General features: G+C 39.4%; 1 pseudogene; it reads left to right on the forward strand.

The window, feature by feature from the left end:
* The first annotated feature begins 2042 nt into the window (after positions 1-2042).
* LOC147435080 (uncharacterized) lies at positions 2043-4633 on the forward strand (annotated as a pseudogene).
* The last annotated feature ends 470 nt before the right edge of the window (positions 4634-5103 follow it).

The raw sequence follows: 5103 nt of genomic DNA on the forward strand, positions 1-5103 counted from the left end.
TAGAGTATATAGAGTGAGTGAGTGAGTGAGTGAGAGAGAGAGAGAGAGAGAGAGAGAGAGAGAGAGAGAGAGAGAGAGAGAGAGTTAATGAGAAAATGGGAGAGGAGGAGCTCTCGATTGTGTGCAGGTGCGCTGGCGCATCAAAAACTTGCAAGTTGTGTCGCCAAAGTGCGGCACACCTTGCTCCTCTTTTTTTTTTGAACCCAGAATATTATCACGGATATTAACGCAAATATTCTCGCAAATATTACCATAAATATTCTTGGCCCAAGAATTTAGGAACTTTTCAGAGACGTTGGATGATTCTCTACGAGGAAAATTATCCAAACGTCTGCTTTTTGATTCTTTTTAGGTACCTTAAAATTTATTTTTTGATATTTGAACCTCATCTTGAAATTGTAATCATGTGATTTTTTTTTAATGTTTTATAGTGTATTTTTAAATTTATTTTCTAGTCTTGTCTCATATTTATTTATTTTTTAGCATCATTTCTATGGTTGCACATGACTTTTCTTCATTTTTAGAATTTTATTTATGTATTTATTTATATTTTTATCTAACAAAGTAAGGCGTGCATTCACATGAAAATATAAAATGTTTAAAAATGGCGTGTTAATATTTCTTTGAATTTGCTTATGTGCAGAACGGTTGGGACATGTGTGGTCCTCCAATCGACCCTGCATGCGATCGATGGCTGCACAACAAAGTGTGTTTCCCTTGCGGAAAGTGCAAGGGTGCAATTCCATGTTTGCAACACATTGCGTTGGAGCACATGAAAAATGAAGGTCTTTGGTTGCATCGAAATACGGCTCAAGTGGAAGGGAGCACTATTCTAGTTTCACTCGACGACGTTCCTCATTGGTCGGTTTTTGGTGGAGATGCAATGACGTGAACAAATGAAAAGGATTGGCAGGAGAGAGTGACCAAAGGCTTAGTGACAGGTGATAGTGGCATTGGTTCTACCTCCAAGGCTCCTACTCATGTCCCTCAAGAGTTCTTTGACTTGGAATATGAACACATGCTTGACATGGTCGACGAGTTGTTGGCGCGCAAAGCCAACGCTTGTGACGAGGAGGATTGCAACTTGTGTGAAAAATGGGCAAGAGCAATGAAAGATAGGTTTCTATCAAGTGCCAAAACACCTCTTTAGGATGGTGCACAGTACTTGATCCTCAGGGCATCAATGGAGGTACTCAATATTCAAGCAAAGTTTGGATGAAGCAATGCAAGTGTAGATGCACTTCTCACATAAGTCCTCTCCTCTACACTTTCCTTTTATTATCTTTGTAGTTTCTCTGTTTGATTGCAAGTTGATTTTTTTGCACCTAACTTTGATTGTTTTTTCACTACAGATTTATGGGCAAAATGCTTCCTAGAGACCACCACATATCTGCGAACCGTCGGCAGGCTCAATTACATGTCACTTCGCTTGGCATGGAGTATGAACACATTTATGCATGCATCAATGATTTCATACTCTATTTCAATGAGCACGTGCATGCATCATCCTTTCCTATTTGTCAAGAACCACGCTACAAGGCATGCATCTCTGGGGCTCAATTTCCCCGTACGGTGTTCAGACATTTTTTGCTTGTTCCACGGATTCAGGACATGTTCAAGAGACTATGATGGAATTGCTCACATGGCACGCCAACCACCATTGAGAGGATGGAATGATGTGTGTCCCTGCAAATTCACCTGCATGGAAACACATAGAGATGCAGTGGCCAGAGTTTGGATTGGAGCCTTGGCACTTGAGGCTTGGTTTGGCTAGTGATGGTGTCAATCCCTTTGGCACCAAGTCTACATTGTGGAGCACTTGGCTAGTGATGATTGTCAATTACAACATTCCACCTTGGGAGACAACAAAGAAAGGTAATGTTCTGCTTTCTTTGCTTGTGCCAAGGAAGTACAAGGTGGCAAACATTGATGTCTACCTTGAGCCCCTCATTCAGGAGTTGGAGGAATTATGGAAGGGAATCTTTGTTGTGGATGTGTCACTTCCAACTGGGAGGAAAGAGGCCCGTGTGAAGGGTATTCTTATGTGGACCATGCACGACTATCCTAGACTAAGAGAGATTTTTGGTGCCTTTTATTCCCTCCTTTTGCTCTTTGTTGCTAGTTGAAGTTTATCACTTTTTTCTAAGGCTATGGATGCATGTAGAATTTTCCACATCGATCCATAGTGCTTGTTCCACTTGTGGGTCATCATTAATGACAAAACGGCCAGAATCTTTGCAAAAGGTAGTTTATCCCAACCACCATCATTTCTTCCCTCTAAGTCACAGAAAATACAAAGCTCTTGTAAATGGGAAGGTACCTCTAAATTGCACAATGGCAGATTGGGCTTGCATTTGGGAAGAGCACTATAGCAAAGATTCACCTCCTACCACGCCTCCAAAGTGTATGTCACGGTACTCCATATTTTTGAGACTTCCGTATTGAAAGGACTTAAAAGCTCAACAACTACTAGATCCCATGCACATATTCAAGAATGTTGCTCACACTCTTTGTGACCACATCACAGGCAAGAAGGACTCATCCAAGGCAAGGGAAGATTTGAGAGCCCTAAAATGTCTTCCCCCATCGGCCACTCCACGTCAAGGTGCCAATGGAAAGATTGTACTCCCTAAAGCTCCATGGATTCTAGGAAAGAGGGAGCTTGATCAAGTGAAGGGTTGCATTGCCTCTATTTGCACACCAACAAGCTACACAAGATCACTAAAGGGAGATTTTACAAAGTCAAAGAAAGGTGGGAGCATTCAATTGTATGGACTAAAGTCTCACAATTGGCACAAGATGTTGCAGGTAACTCTTTGATGTTTATGTTTTCCTTGCATGCTTTATTTAGATGTTGAATTTTGTACTTGACTCAAATAACATACTAATCTTTTTTTTTGACATTGTAGTTTATTTTGCCTGTAAGTATAAGTGGTTGTGGAGACAAGAAAGTTAGGGAAGCTATCTTCAAGCTCGGCAAGTTAGTGAGGTAAACCATACCTCATAGATCCACTAGACTAGTATATGTATAATTAATCTTACCCTAAACATGTACTTATGGTGCCGTTGTGTGTTGTTTTGTAGATTTGTAAGCTCAAAAGAGATAGAAATTGATGCCATCCCAGCTGCTCAAATGCTTGCCGTGGAAACAGTGTGTGCCATTGAGGATGCATTTCCTCGTTTTGTGCTTGTTAGTCAAGTACATCTCTTAATTCATGTGATCAAAGAGATTGCCATATGTGGAGTGGTACATGCACGATGGATGTTCTTTCTTGAGAGATTCTTGAAAACTCTCAAAGATATTGTGCGACTACGTGCACAGACAAAGGCATGTATGGCCAAAGGATGGATTGTGCAAGAGACTTTTGTGTATATTTTAGAGTATTTGGCTTTTGTTGATCCCTCTATGCCTTGAATATGGTCAAATGAAGAGGATCCAAGAATTACTTCTCACTTGCCAACTGAAAAGGGCAGGCACATCATCATGGACATGGAGCTACGCCCAGTGGTCAACAATTTTTGCATTCCTAATGCAAATATTATGACCAAGTGGGTAGACTTGTGGACTATGGTAAAGTCAATGTGTGTACAAGAGAGTGAAGCATGGAAGCAAGCTCACGGAGGGAGGAGAGCACCATCATTTCTTTGACACCTTTCATGTTTTCTAGATCTCATTAATCTCAAGTATATCCATGAGAGAATGATTAAGGCAAAATCACAATGAGAGAACATCACCAACAAAGAATGGGAGTATGCACGAGGTTGTGTCCTAAGGGTAGAGCACTAAATTACTTGAACCGCATTTTGATTCTTACTTTGCTTTTTTTTGTGATAGCTAAACTTTTTTTTTTCTACATTGTCTTTCCTTCAATGCTATGTGGTCAAAGGGTCGGCACTTTTGTTCATGCTTGATTGAGGAGCGTCAAACCACCATGGACTGTGGAGTTATGGGCAACTTTGACACAGATGGTGATGAGGTCAGGTATTGTGGGACTATTGAAAGGATACTCAAGATTGATTATAGAACCTTTCATACCTATGTCTTCAAATGCAAATGGTTTGGAAATGTGTCTAGACGCCATGAGAATGGAATCTACATGGTGGACTCCAGTGTGCATCACACAGAGAGGTATGACAATTTAGTTTTGCCACGGAATTGTGAGTAGGTGAGTGAATGATTTGCATTTATTTGTTTGTACCTTAATATTTAATTGTTTGCCATAATGTTTTTGCACCACAAATAGACCAATGATACTCACGTAAACTTTTTTTCACAGGTCATTTACATCCCATCAGTTCACCAACCAAGATTTTGGTTCGTAATTTTAGTAACACCTCAAGGAAGAACCATCTTTGCTTCTAATGAAGTGGAGACCATTTTTGACACTCTCCTGACTGCTACTTTGGATGAGTTGGTTGGAGACCAAAGAGAGAGATTTATGGATCAACTCTCACCGCCAATCGCAATGAGGACGATGATAGTGATGATGACATGGTAGATGAGGAGCGCGAAGGAGATCAAGCCAATACATCTACAAATGGCCTAGGATGTTCTTTTTTTGCTGATATGGGAGCCATGGGATTAGGTTTAGATGATGCCGCTTGTAGGGGTCTTGTTGAAGAAGATTCATAATAAACATTGTGTATATTATTTTATGATTCAATTCGAAGCATGATGATTACATTTCACTTTTTTTTTTCTTGCACTATATCAATCTCTTCTTCATTTTGTGAAGTTTGTTAAATTATGCTAATGGTGTATTTGTGATTCACTTAAGTTTGAACTTCATTTGATGATCATTTGTAAAGTTTATTTTTTTGCTAATGTGACTGTAAACACATGTCCATTTAAAGAAGTTTTTAAACAAGCACTCGACGCTGCTCATTTATATACGCACCCATCACCATTTGATCAAGAGCAAGTGTCAATTGTATCAATTTATAGTCTTCATTTGTTTGTACATGCAAAATTAAGTATGTTTACAAAAAGAAAATAAAAAATTAAGATTAAAGATGATGTGCTCAATAAATTATCAGTTAGTTTTTACACTACGATACATTTTGAGGTAATTATCCCGGTGATAATAGCGGTATTTAAAGCAA

This window comes from Adiantum capillus-veneris, chromosome 19, assembly GCF_014529385.1.
Source record: "Adiantum capillus-veneris isolate H3 chromosome 19, ASM1452938v2, whole genome shotgun sequence".
Lineage (NCBI taxonomy): Eukaryota > Viridiplantae > Streptophyta > Polypodiopsida > Polypodiales > Pteridaceae > Adiantum > Adiantum capillus-veneris.